Source organism: Rhipicephalus microplus, chromosome X, assembly GCF_043290135.1.
Source record: "Rhipicephalus microplus isolate Deutch F79 chromosome X, USDA_Rmic, whole genome shotgun sequence".
In the NCBI taxonomy this organism is placed as follows: Eukaryota; Metazoa; Arthropoda; class Arachnida; order Ixodida; family Ixodidae; genus Rhipicephalus; species Rhipicephalus microplus.
Window position 1 is genome coordinate 345369355 of NC_134710.1, and position 15182 is coordinate 345384536.

General features: G+C 43.3%; 1 long non-coding RNA gene across 2 annotated transcripts in view; it reads right to left on the bottom strand.

Annotated features, from left to right (window-relative positions):
• Positions 1 to 14944, bottom strand: part of LOC119162338 (uncharacterized) — a 78838-nt gene extending 63894 nt beyond the window's left edge. For both annotated transcript variants that reach the window (XR_012887456.1, XR_005108555.2), the window contains exon 1: positions 14750 to 14944. This is a non-coding gene — a long non-coding RNA (uncharacterized LOC119162338). The remainder of the gene's footprint in view (positions 1 to 14749) is intronic.
• Between the last annotated feature and the right edge of the window lie 238 nt (positions 14945 to 15182).

Genomic DNA, 15182 nt, shown 5'->3' on the forward strand with positions numbered 1-15182 from the left:
GGGTACGCCGGATATGCTACAGCTATGTACGCCTGGAAGGCTGCTTTATCGAAACGACCACGACTTCTGCTAGGCGCGGTTCATTCCGTTAATTAAAACGGCCTCTCAATTGCACAGCAGCGCCACGCTCGACTACTGCTAGGCACGGTTCATTCCGTTAATTAAAACGGCCAGCGTCGCTCGTTCGCGAAATGCCCCGCGGATGGCACCAAATTCTCACAGAAAAGCCACAACTACAGAAAAAAAATTGTAGTCAAATTTAGCGGCAGTCTGGCAACACTGACTCTACCAGTCTGGCAACCATTTATGCAACGCCAAAAGGAACCTTGCCGTTTTTTGACGACGCTGAAAAAGTGTTGCAAGGCCCCTTTCAATTAAAAAAAGACAAGTGACTATTAATCACATGCCTATTTCAAAGATAATATCAATATCATCATCATCGACGTCACAACCCAGCCTGTAGTACGCAGCATGTATACCGTCACACAAATCTCACCATACAAAAAGTGTTTCGCCACTGCAATACCGCTGCCGCTCATATTCAGTGAACGATATTTAATGGCATTAGGGGCCACAGTAATCACAAAATATATTTTTCCGGGTGATTCCCTGTGCCTTCATGCGCCGGCATGAAGGAACGGGGAACGACGTATAAGTACGTTGTGCTAAGCACTCGCTTTGAAAGCGGCATTTGGAGCTGTTTCGGTAATGAATAGCAAAAGATGACGGGATGCGTTCTGTATACCACGTTCATTTTAGCTCGACAAGCTTCAGCAGGTGAAACTATAAAGAATCAACTTGCGAAACTAATGTATGCGCGTCTACCTAATGTAGATTTTACAGATGGCAGGGTTTTGAGTGCAACTTTATGAAAAAGTTTTGCGCAAATCGTAGAGTGTATGCACGGTGTTGTCTACCTCGGGTGTGCGGCGCCTCCCTCGGGGTTAGTAGCGTGCGTCCACAACTTTGCAAACTATACTATAACAACGCTGAACCCATGTGCACAGCTGTCGGCAGGGTGACGCTCAACGGCTGGCCACACCACCGACATTTGGTGCAGATTTTTGTTACACAGGCACAGAAGCAGCCAAAAACATAAAGCTGTCGCCCAAACTCAGCTCTCAGCCCTTCTCACCGAGCACCCTCGTCACCATATTTGGACCAACCGAGACCCACGCATCGCTGAAGAAAGAGGTAAGATATGCGGATGGTGGGAGGAAGAGCAGTTCTATGCAATACAAGTTTTCGTTTATGCTTTCTTTTCCTGTTTCTTTCGCTTCTTTTGTGGTTGTTGTTTTCCTACTTCTGAATACCGTTTACTGAAAGCTGCAGTATAGACCCTTTCACTGTTTAAAAACACAGGCACTTGACGACCTCCGGTTTTGTCCACCGATGTGCCTCAATAGCATCGATGGGCATGAAGAGCGCTAGAAAATGGCCGCTTATTTTCTACACTTTCCTTCCCTCATTTGGCGAAATATATTCAAATAAATGTTCTTTTGAGCTACAGAAAACCAAAAGGAATCGCCCTGAACGTGACGCACGTTCTTTTTATGTGAAAAACTAATAAGAGAATATATCTTTACCCTTGAAAAACGTGAAAGCGTCCTTTCAGTTTCGAGGTTACAAGCTAATTAATGAGGTGACCGGAAGTTTTTTTCTTGCACAACGCTTGCAATCTTGAAACCGTCTACACCCACGGGGCCCTTTATTTTTATTCAGTATGCCAGTGAGCTTCCTAGGACCAAGTACGCTATAGAAACACACCAAACTCGGTCCTTTCCCATCAGTCGCTTCACTAATTTTCCTTCTGATTTTCCGGACAAGCACGGCACACAGTCGCGCAGGTACAATTATTGACTTTTATTTCTTTAGTAGGCATTTTTATCGAAAACTGAAATCAATAGCTATTTTTCAGGAATGCATATTAGAGCAGGTAGCGCAAAAAAAAAAAACAGGCACAAACATGAGCATCGGAAAGATTTCGTCTTGAGGGGTGCAAACCTGTGTTGCATCATGACAGGGGAAGGAAAAAGCGCTGGTGAGACTTGGGAGGGGGCAAGTGCTCTTTTTGCACCCGCCTGCCGATGTCCATGGACACAAGCGAGAAAGATGTACACGAGACACTCGTCTCGAATCATGCTCATGAGACACTCGTCGTGTACATGTTCATTCCTTATGTCTCTGGTATTTTTTCTGTTTATTTATTTTTTCACTACCTGATAAAACAGGCATTTTTGATACATTGAGAGTAAGTAAATATATTGAGAGTATGCATTTGACTCAAGTAAATATATGTTTACTGAAGAATCTTAGAAAGAGGGAGGGGGGGACGTGTCGTATTGTGATTGTAGAATTAAACTCATTTCATTCAGTACTCAGCATTGACTCTTGATACACACGTTGTCGCACAAAAGTTTTGATGAAACACTTCAGTGAAAATCTGCAACGACCTGATCATATCTGTTCCAACTAGCATATTTCTGTACTGCATTTTTCATCGCTTAGCGATCTTCACAGATGATAAAGACAAACCGCCCTGAAGAGTATGGACAATAAAGCTTAAGAAAACGAATATTTATTGATCAAAGCTACCACTGAGACGTTAAGCGGGGAAGATACCTGCAGAATGGAGCTCTGTGGTCAACGAAGCTGTATTCAAACGGGCCGTGCAACACTGTTCCCAGCAGCCATGGAATATATTCAGTAAATGTGCCAATTTTTCACGAATTGACCACCGCCATATTTTTTTAAGAATTCGTCCAGTACAAGCGGAGTTACCAAGATTTGTCGCACGCTGCAATTGCTTTTTCTCTTCCGTCGTCCTGACAAAAGCACTGGAAGCTGAGCAGAGAGGGATGGAACAAGGAAAGCCGGTACGCCACGCGCGCTTCTTCACTTTGAGCACTTCGATCCTATCTCATTCCCTTCGAACGCGCGCCTTCTCCGCATAGGATCGCGCGCTCCCGGACTGGTCGCGGCCTCCCGCGGCGACCCCAGTAACTCCCAAACGCACCATGCTAAAATCAGCCGATGGCGTGATGCCTAGGCCTATAACTCAATGATGTTTGTGTACATAGCATCATTTCTCGATAGAAGAGAGAGCGATTTTCAGCTGACGTTGAGAATTTCTTGTAAATTCCAGGCCACGTGCTGCGCTATATTATTTAGCTCGCCTGTTCTCGGGAGCCTAGACTACACATCGGTCGCGTTTTCCGATCATGCTTCGAAGGCTAGACCATGAGTAAGATCGAATTTCGACGGCGAGATAATGAGTGAGGTAGAGTTATGGGGAGAGATACACAACATCTACGAAATATCGAGGGCAAATATAGCTTGAACATGTCCATAAAATATGGCAGCATAAAGTACGACCATAAAATACGGTTTCGTTGTGAATAGTATAAACTATTCTGCGAGTCTGAATGATGCAATACATTCATGGCCTGACACAACGGTAGCTTGGGCAGCTGGTTATTTAAAATAGGCATACTTTCACAGCGCAAAATAAACCAGGACAGACGAAAGGCGCAACACAGGCACTGACTTCCACTAAATTTCATTAGCGAAAACAAGAGCCCACGTGAACACAAACTCACTGCCTATTGTATCACAGCCAGATACACGACTTCCTTTTTTAGTGAGGGCGACAGAAGGCAAGCTTACACAGATGTATATTTCATTAGCTTCTGCGATTTCACGTGTGAGGTGCTCACGATGTTTCACGACAACGATGCACTTTTCTAAGACCGGTTCACAAGCGCAATCTCTACAACATATGCCGACATGGTCTTGTACAGCTGTGCTGACATGGCAGTAATGCTCCCTTAAAAGTTCGTCCAAACATCTGACAGTTTGTCCAACGCACTGCAGGACAACGGCATCAAGTACACAACACCCACTGGCCGTGCTACGAACTGGCTCTTATGTTTCGTAGTGCAAAGACTCCTTCATGTGGTTTGGGCATTCGCGCGATTACAGAGCAGCGATAAATTTTCCGGAGCAGAGAACAGAACTTCAATGTCTGCCTTGTCCCCTATTGTTTTCAAACTCTCCAAAATCTTACGTAGTGTTAGGATTTATGGTTTGTTGCGATGGCCGAGAATTGCGAGCAGTCGAACAGACTTCGTTGAAGCCTTCACCTAGAAGCGGAATAGGGGGGCAATCGTTGTCAAAACAGTAACAGGTTCAGAGCCGGCCACCATGACGACGTCGGCTGGGGCATAAAATTTATCACCACAACTCTATTCTACGCACAGCTCTCATTTCCCCACCTTCGTATGTTTCGTCCCGCACTGACCTCACAAAGTAGGCATTATGACGTGCCTCACTAATACTTGTTTTCAGTCATTCATTCCTCGTACATCAAACCAATGGAACCACCTTCCCGGACCAATTGCTGGCATTCAAAATAATTAACGCTTGCGCACTGCATTATTAACAATGTAACAGATGTTAAGTGTATATGTTTAGTCGTTGTTGCCGCTGTACTTTATTTCTTTGTTGTATTGCTCCCCCTACATGAACCCCCACTCCCCTCTGTAATGCCCTTGGCCTTGAGGGTAAAATAAATAAATAAATAACAGTAGATAGGGGAGCATCGCGACTCTCATCCTCATTGGCAGCATGATTTGCTCGTGCTTCAACTCACTGTCCAATAGTCATGAGCTTCTTTTCTGCTACCAATACGAGCACAAGCTCAGCAAACCAAGTATGTTCAGACGAGAAGTCTGCTGAAGAAAGTTGCCTTTCAGGGTGGCCGTAAGACTACCTAGGCGCATTGGTGAAGCAAAGATTAGCAATGCCCATTTTTACGAGCTTTCACTGAGCTGAGAGATACAGTAGGAGTGGCTTGCTTCCTATGGGCTCATATTTCCAGCACAAGGTTATCGCTAGAAAGGCTTGATCCAAATGTCAAAACCTTAACGAGGCACCCTGAGAAGCCGGGACTCGTCAAAAAGAGTAATAACAGGTAACATGCCCCCTCCCTTTGGCACGGCGACGGTTTCTTGTTTAAGCATAGCTATCCACTCTCACTAACTGCGAGCGAATGTCACTGCACTGCGTTATACCATACAGCGTGAATCACGTTCTTCCATCTTTCGGGGAACCACACATGCATAACTTCGCTTTTGTTACAGGCGATTTATGATAATTCTACTTGTACGATGTACAAGATGATTCTATGCCGGAAATGGGAATACTGTTATACACGTAAACAAATGCTCTTTCCGCAAAAAAAATAAATAAAAATACGCACACAGATTCACTGCGAATGTTGCCACCTATATGTGACCCCTTAGAAAAGCGGTTAATTAAATGCAACATAACATAATAAAAGACTTGTCATCATCCATATTTCCTTTTCATTCTAAGAACATTCGCATGCAATCTGAAAAAGTTCACGCGCATGGATGCACACTGTGATTAGTCAACGCGATGAAGGTGACATCATGTCTCATATTTTGCATAAGAAATAAGACTGATTTAATTAGCATAAGTGCGTTAGTATAACGCGCACACTTCGAAAAAGAAAAATGAGACTTTATTTACCCCTCAACACTGTCGAAATTTGGGCTTGTTGGTGCATTGTGACGACAGAAAATAGCGCAAAGAAACGGGGACACAAGACGAGGACACATATGGCACAGGCGCTATGCCGTGTGTCCTGTGCCGTGTGTCCTCGTCTTGTGTCCCCGTTTCTTTGCGCTATTTTCTGTCGTTTATTTACCCCTTACGCAGATATTTAGATGGTACATGAAAAATTCCGTAGCCGACTGATATCTTTACAACTGTGCTCTTCAAAACCGTGCTCGACTATACAGCGAGAAACGACCGTCGAAATGGTAATTGAGGAAGTGTGTAAAAATATACCCCTTTACTTTGACAATACTTCGCTCCTCCCTTTTACTGAAATAGTACAAATGCACAAAACAGAACCGCTAAATGACTATACCTATATGATTCGATAGCATGATTAGGCCTACTTCTGTTGTTTATATATGTCATCTATGACAATTGTTAATTGCACACTATATGAAAATGGATGACATGGCGTGTAGACTGCACCCAATCTCCTGTCCTTCATCGCCACTAAAAACCTTTACTACTCACTAAGCGACTGAAAGCTGTAAGAAAACAAACAAACAAGGACTCTCATTTACAAGTCCAGGGCGAAGTTCTGCGCCAGCTGGACCAACAACATGGAAAGTGACAGAATCGAAAGTTGGGCTAATTGGATATGCATGGGATAACTATCAGTTAAAGCGCACGAAAAACAGACAGGAAGACAGGACAAGCGCTAAAGTGACCGCCACAGCTGTGTCTCCGCCGAGCGCTTGCTGCTGGTTGCCATTATTCTATTAAAAAGAAAAAGAAGGGAAAAACTTTGTGCCAAGGCTAGCATTTCATAGTATTATTTCGAGAAACCCTCACGAAACGAAAGGCACTAGAACCAAGAACGCGAGGAGAAGCCATGAATAACGAGCACATGTACGTACATCGAATTTTGTATAACGACTTCGTCTACCCACTGCGTGAAGTCTTGTCATTCATTCGCGTCCTTAACTCCTAAAATTCAAATGCATCTCTGTAGAAAGCACTTTCGTCCACGCCACCAGTGATCTTCATCCCTGCAGTACTACGCAGGCGTTCGAGATAACCCAAAAAGAACCATTGTTGTATACATTTCATTACGTTCCACGTATAAGCGAGCACAATACATGTAGCAGTGCACCCTAACAGGGCATACGATGGGGATTTGTAGATTTCGTTTTAAGGGAGAAATAACTTTTTCATCTTGACAATTACAAGGTATTGCGAAGATTGCCTTTGATTCGCCTTCACTGCTTAGCATGTCAGCGTGAGGTTGCAGCGGGGGCTTTTCGGCAGCGAATAATGCATGTCATACACCTGCTTGTCACTTGTTTCAGTAATACTCCTGTAGATAACGTCAAAATGGGGCAGTAGTGCTTTCTTTATAAAACAGTATCTTCTCCCTTGGGTCATTCATCAAAGGGAAGGAACCACTTCTTAGTGCCAAGAAACAGCATTATAATGCAGTAAATGACGTGCAATGCAATACTGAAGTGTTGTGTTTGACTTCTAATAAATAATACACATTGTCTTATAATAACTAACCGCATAATTAAAGTATAATTCGTCTAGGTTCTTTTTTCGATGTTTCAGGTATAGGCCGATGCGATCTCTTACCACTGGTGTGCATGACAAAATGATTTAGCCTAGGTGTACACAATGGAGATGATTCGATATCGTGCTCACCAATAAAACTAAAACTGCAGTTGCCATTCTCGGAAGAATTTTAACACGTTCATCCCCCCTTTTCTTAATGGTCCGAAGGTGCTCAAAATGCTTCAACTAAAAGCCCGTGCGGTAATGGTGATGTGCATTAAACGTTCTCAGCCACCTACGCCCATTAAAAATATGGATTAAAAGTACAAATGAGAACCGGAAATGGCCAATTAGGTGTCAATTATGGGCACAATATTGAATCATTTCCAACGTTTACACCTAAGATACATCATTTCGTCATGCAAACCAGTGGTTGTCGCATCGGCCTTACCTGAAACATCGTAAAAAGAGCCTCGATGATATATACTGTAATTATGTCGCTAATCATTATCGAGACAATGTGTTTTATTTATCAGAAGCCAAACACAACGCCCGAATGTTGCATTGCACGCCAGCGACTGCATTATAATTCTGCTCCTTGTCACTAAGAAGTGGTTCAGTTTAACCTTCTTTTTGATGACCCAAGGGGGAGATACTGTTTCACAATCATAAAAAGCACTACTGCCCCATTTTGACGTTATCTACTGGAGTATTACTGAAACAAGTGACAAGCAGGTGTATGACATGCTTTATTCGCTGCTGAAAAGCCGCTGCTGCAACCTCACGCTAGCGTGCTTGAAGTGGCGTACATACTCTTTCGAGAGTGGGAGGGGGCGGGCAAACCTACCTCTGTCGTCCGCATATATATATATATATATATATATATATATATATATATATATATATATATATATATATATATATATATATATATATATATATATATATATATATATATATATATATATATATATATATATATATATATATATGTGTGTGTGTGTGTGTGTGTGTGTGTGTGTGTGTGTGTGTGTGTGTGTGTGTGTGTGTGACGTGTGACGCTATGATGAATGGGCGACGTGGCCTGGCTCATACGTCATGTTTATTCCATCTGCACTTCTTCCTTCTCGGCTTCTACCAATCATCGCTTCATACGTCACACGATTCCCCCTCCCCCCGAAAGAAGGCATGGATTACTAACAAGGCAAGGTAAGGTAAACAAGGCAAGGTTGAGAAGTCACAAATGTCACAATGCACAATTGGTTTCATAGCCCACTGGTGTTCCGTAAACTCGCAAAACTTCAGAAAAGAGTGCGGCAGTCCGGTGAATGGGGGAGTTCTGGTGGGTGAGGTTGGCTGTGGCGTTCTGGAGATGGTAGCCGCGTCTTGCAAAACTGCACTGACCATGACATGACTTGAGCAGCTGCGAGGAACGAACAAGGTTGGAAGTCCTTGGAGCACTTGAAGGTCGAATGTCGTAGGCGCTGAATCCTCTGTCGTACGCGCTGTATTTTGTGTTGCGGCTGAGACAGAATTAGTGCTTGCAGCCTGCATGTACAAGAACTGAAGTTCAAAGAATTATGTGTATGTTCGTGCGTTGTACAAATTATAACGTTCAGTCTCTTTCGTAGTTTTCTGTGGCGTTGGCTCCGTTGTCGTAAACTAATGGGATAGTGTCTGAATCTTTGCATGGTAGAACTGGTGACTTCTTGTCTTGTTCGGTGTTTCCTGAGGTTTCGGAGCTGTAATCTTAAGCGCAGTCTTGATATTTTGTGCCAAATGCGTTTCTGGCGCCGATCCTTTATGCGAAGTTGCCTCGCTTCTTGAATTTGTTTTAAGAGGCTTGCTTTGCGTCGTCGTCCTTGTTGGTGTGTCCGTTGGAGTGTCTGCGATTCACGGACTTGCTTTTGCTGGCGTTGCTGACGTTGCTGTGGACCATATTGCGGTTGAAGCCCTTCTTGAACATCGCGCTGGTTTTCATGACAACCTGATGGGGTCTCCAGTCGGCAGCTGGTAGTCTTTGAGCAGTTGTCATGCAATTCAGGCAATGAAGATGATGCTTCAGAGTTGATAGAAAGTTCTTCAGAAGCTTTTTCTGCACTGTTCACTACGAGTGGCTCTTGCGCATGGCAGCGTCTGACGTTCGATGCATCTGAGCCTTGGGTGTTGCTTCGACTGTCGAGTGTGTATGCACCGGACGGTGATGCATGAACCCGTGCGGAAGGAGCATGGCTCGACTGGGTATTTTATCGGTGTGTCAACTCGTCTATCGTGAACATGTTGTCTTTATGAGGCAAACGGTGAGCGTCAGGAACGCTTGAAGAGCCGCATGATGGAAAACCGGGTGGTGGACCACGTATTCGAGAAGAAAAATGAAGTGCATGAGGTGGGTAAGCAACGTCTCGTGTCGTGTGCTAGAGCGACGACTTTGAAAATACCGGCTTTCGTGAAGGGAAACCTGGTGGAAAGCTACGTTCCTTGTGAAACAGGCGTAGACTGTGACGGCCGCGTGTGGTTGTATGCAGATGGCCGGTAATGAGGAAGTCCTTGTTGTAGTCGTTAAAACGGGCAATCATCTCTTCTCTGATCTTTTGCCATGTTTCGTCGTTTTCGAATATGTGTATCAGGTAAAACTAAAATGCCTCACCGGAGATGTAGTCAGTGAAGTTGGTGATCATTTCCCGTTCCGACCATGATGCAGCGGCGGCATGGAGCTCGAACAGGTTGAACCAGTCCTGTACGGATCCGTCGTCCGCTGATCTGGTGTACTTGGGGATGTCAAGGTCGTCTGATGCTGCTGTCATGATGCTTGGTGGTCTTGGTGGTCCGCGTTCTTCTGTGGTCCGCGTTCGGTCACTGCGTCTCACTGAGGTCTTCGATGATGATGGCCGGGCGATGGAGTGGTTGCGAGGTCTTCATCCTGTCGAATCGTGTGACGTATGAAGCGATGATTGGTAGAAGCCGAGAAGGAAGAAGTGCAGATGGAATAAACATGGCGTATGAGCCAGGCCACGTCGCCAATACATCATAGCGTCACATATATATATATATATATATATATATATATATATATATATATATATATATATATATATATATATATATATATAAGGGAAAGAAGTGTATACCTAAGGGCTCGTTTTTGCGTGTTTTAACACAATATTAATGAGATTTAACAGACAGTAATGCCAAGGAATGTACAGGGGAAGTTGTTAGAACCAATGGAATGTAAATAAGAAGAAAGAAAAGTGGATGAAAATATAATCAGCCGTGAGCAGGAAGCGAACCTACGACCTTCGAATAATGCGTTCGATGCTCTATATATGCTATATATATATATATATATATATATATATATATATATATATATATATATATATATATATATATATATATATATATATATATATATATATATATATATATATATATATATGAGAAAGATACTTCAAATTATAAATAAAAAAATTAAAAAATTTAATATATTTTTACGCTCTTAGTTGCTGACACCATGATATAATTATCACAATCTCCTTTGGGAAACTCCAGATTTACTTTCAATTACTACAAAGACGTCCAGGTACTAGGTAAGGCCTTTTAGGTTGCTACTCGCTGACTGCTTGACATGAAATCGTTTCCCACAAAACGTGACATTTGAATGGCAACATTCGACACAAGTCTGTCTGGTTGGGTATGAAACTGGGAGTGTGACATTTGTTTGCTGAATTTTTCTTGTCATGCTTTACTTAATAGTGTAAACATGCGCAAGACAGTAAAGAGCGCTGATGAAGAGAAGCGCTTGAAGCTTTAGCTACGCCAGTGGATTGTATTTAAGATAGGGAAAAATAATTCTCAGATGGTAGGAAATGCCATCTGCTACCACGACACAATGTGCGAAGCTGGGTTTATGAAATTCTCTGCCAAAGAACGTTTTCTAGGCGAGCTGTTGAGTTACTCTTCGGTGATCGAACTGGTATAGTGAAACGTTTTTCTGATAAATAAAAAAATGCGTACCTGGAACTTTTCCGGGCAGTTATGTCGAAGCGTAGCTATTTGTAGACAACCGAGAAATTACACTTTCTTTTACTGCCGAGCAAGTTTGTGCGAAAGCAATCCTGACTGACTGCAACGGGGATGTTTGTACTCTCTGAAGGACTTTAGTTTGCTGAAAACCAGTCGCTACGCCATTATTGACTTCTTTTAACTTGACATAGATTAGGCGTTTCTGTTTTTCATCAATATAACATATTCCGCGCATGCATACAAATCCGTAGTAGGCGCATTTTCTACTAAGTGTTTAACTTGTCACTCGCTCACAATCCAACCTTTCAAAGCATGAAACGAAAAATAAGCGGGCGTAAACAGCCCCTTGTGAAATAGCTGGTAGACAGAAGGGCCAACAGGCCGTTGTCAATGGATGGGCCCCCAACCTAAGCTCAAGAAATATCCCGGGCCAGCGTCACGTATGACCTTAGCGTGCCCCTTTCCTCCCACCCCCCATACTAGCCGCGCGAAAGGTGGGGCGGGGCGAGCGCCCCAAGCCCCCCGCGTTTCCACCTTTGCAAATGGGTACAGTAATCGAACATTCTTTGACGTTTAGCTGAGGTACAATATTTTGAGGTCATACGAGTGAATTTGTATTCAACAACCGCTTTACACACAGGATGAATGAAAGCATGAGGCGACAGCTTCAGATTTCAGCCTTGCAAGGCAGCAAAGTTGCGTAATTATCGCGTTCTCTAAGAGCTGAGGAACCGCTGTGTCTTCAGAAGATCCGCGCCTGTGCTGAAGATAAATAACTCTGAATAGAAGACACATGGTCTGTATCACCCACAAACGCAATAAACGGTGCCATTGTGGGTTGTAAACGTTGTCGACCCCAGGATCCAACGATCTCAAAAATTGAATTCTCGGATCGAGTGCGAGCAAAAGCTAACCTATTGTTTTTTCTTGATATTCGCGTACGCTAAATATTTTGCCTTTAATTATTACAGTTTCCTTCAGACATTTGTTGATAAGTTTACATTCTTGGTGTTGCCAATAGAGGTCAATGGCAATGAAACCAAGGAGTATTAAGGACCCACTAAGTTTCTCCACGCTTCTGGCTGACTCATTATCTTTCTCTCTGTCTTTCCAGTAATTATTTTCTTTTATTATTTCTTTTCCCGGAAATTAACAGATATTATACTGTGTTAGGCAAACTGGGACTTTATTTAAACTTGTTCACCATAGCGCATCTAAACAAGCTTTTATGGCGCCAAATAAGTGAATGGACTACGCAAAAGACCGGCTGCATTGCGCTGCTGAAAGTTGTGTCTGATGTTTGACAGTTCGAAAAGTGGTTTATTTATTGCTGACAGCCGAAGTATATTATCAGGGGAGTCGACAGGATTATAAGTTCGAGGGGGGAGGGGGGCACCTGATTATTTTTTATGTTTCTGCGTACACGTACAAGCTATACGTATTAGCATAGGAGTGTGCACGTGGGGGGGGGGGGGGGTTAAAGTCTGCCCTATGCACTGACTTGATAGGTAGGAGGGCGCTGAGACAAGCCTTCGCCCTTCTTGAAGGAGAACTCTGCACATGTCTGTGTGTATATGTATACATATGAATAAACTTATAACGATGCCGGTCAAACAATATATGCGTTATAACAATGACAACCTGCTGTACCGTCCACTTTTGTATGTTTTCTATGGTGAAATAACTCGCTTACAACAAAGCCCGCTTGCCGCATCATTGATTATAACAATGAATTACGGACTTTTTGCATCGATGCCTAAGGGTAATGGAACACGTAATCCTCCTAACGAAAGAAGAAAACTAGAAACTCAAGCAATTGAACCCCTGCGCATAAACCGCAACATCCACAAGCACTTCTACCGCATAGCATTTTAGTATTGCGGCAAAGCTGGCTTTCAAACTGCGCTACGGCGCAAGAGCGGCGGTGATTTTCTCCCAATGACTTTAGGACATTTAATTCGAGTAAACATGTGAGAACCGGAATAGTTTCAGTGTCGAAAGCTTCAGCTTCAATACATTAACTCCATAAGGTCTGTGGTGGTAACGTTAAAGCGTCCAAATTTAGTTCATTGTCCGAAAAACTATCATTACTTATTATACTTTTTTATCCTCAAAAAATTATCCTCACATCCTCTATGATTGTTTTCTCTCAACAGCCTGCTAACCTTCTATTTTGTTTTATTTCGTGTAGCCCATTCACAACAATTATCGGTTATAACAACATAAGTTTCGCAGCGCTTGAAGATTCTTATAAGTGTATTCGACTGTATACACTGTATTCATATATACGCCAGTTTAAATATATATATAGAAAGACAGGAAGAGTTGGAAAAAATCTGCGGAAGGTTAGAAAAAAATCGCTGCCTTCGAGGAGCGATAAGAAACATTCATCATAAAGATATGGTCAGGTCATTATCGCAATGTCAAAACTAAAGGAAATTTGTTTTTCAACGCAGGCTGACTACTTCGGTAGAAGCACGTACACCAAAGGAAAGCGCCACCGGGGACGGCAGGGGAGCGCTATATGGTGGGCAGTTTAACTAACACACCACGGAATCAGCTAGAACTGCATATGGGCAACTGGATATAGCTGAAAGGAAGCCTTTGTTCTTTCGTTCCGCTGCCAACGATTATAGAACTGCACTATTGAACTGTACCGCATTCTCTGACCAATTTTAGCATACTTCAGATTACACCATGCGCAATGAAAAACGTGTTCGGCTCACCCTGTTATTGCATTGCATATTGCGGTTAAAAGCATGCGGCATATTTTGGCGCACAGCTTAGCAAAAGAAAAATAAGAAAACGGGTCAGTGGCGTATCCATAGCCAATTAACGGCACACCGGGCCCATGCACCCTCTTTTTTTTTTTTGTTTCACGATAGCACACAGATCACAAAATGACACTCGACTACATCTGCTTGCCCGGCCCGCACTTCAGATCAAACAAGTCCCCCCCCCCCTCCCTCCTCCCGAATAATAATTTCTTCCCACGCCCAGGGCGACGGCAGATTGAGCAAGTACGCCAAGCAGCAGCAGCAGCAGGGCGAAAATACATCTCACGCACGAATGAGACTTTGAAGGTACAGTCGTCAGCAGCTTTAACTTGAACGCTCCGACATGTGGCCTCGGCTCGCTTATACTGAGGTCAGCGCCACCAAATGTTCAAAATGATATACTTGCTGCAGTTAAAGATAGATGTAGCACGCATCGGTTTCACTGGTAAATTTCTCTTTCCAATCTGCCTGACCAGCGGGTCGAATGCACTCACTTCGCATCCCGTTTTTGCCATGTTTCGGTTACGTTATCGCGCGCGCCATTGGCGTTCACTGTCGTATACTTATCTCGAGAATAAACCATCGCATTTAACACAAATAAATTTACATTTTCAAATGCATCAAAACGGTATGAACTGAATGCAGCGGAACAGGGCATGCTCATGTCAATGTGAAAAACGAAGCTCCGTTCGCGGCTGCGTCGGCTGCATGCGTCGTCCGCTGTTGGGCTTCTCATTAGCAGGCACCTTGCGCCGCGATTTCTTTGTAATACGTGATGCGATAAGCGGTCCTATAATGTTACCAAAAATTGAGCTTACTGCAATGATGTCCTCCAGCATAGGGTCGAAACACTCGGGCAAAGGCACACAGTGTCATCACATGTTCTCAATAGCCTCTCTGCTGAGCGCCACCGCCGCTCGGCCTGACTTGAAGGTAGCGCACTTTCAATGTCATCGCATTCGTCTAGCTGCTACAGACAAATTGTGCGCTCGTGGCCACATTGAACGTTCGCTCAACTGGGCACAGATCACGAATGTCTGGCCACAATGAGACAAAATACACAAACCCAGCTCAAACACTCAAACTTACTGCCAACTTTGAAGCAAATTAGAAACATTTTGTTGTAAATATCAATAATTTTAAGTAAAACAAAACAAAAACACGTTATACCACTGACTATAGCTTAAAATGTGTTCAAAACTTAGGCAACTATGAGCTACAAGTTTTACAAAAATCAGTAAACATTGTACT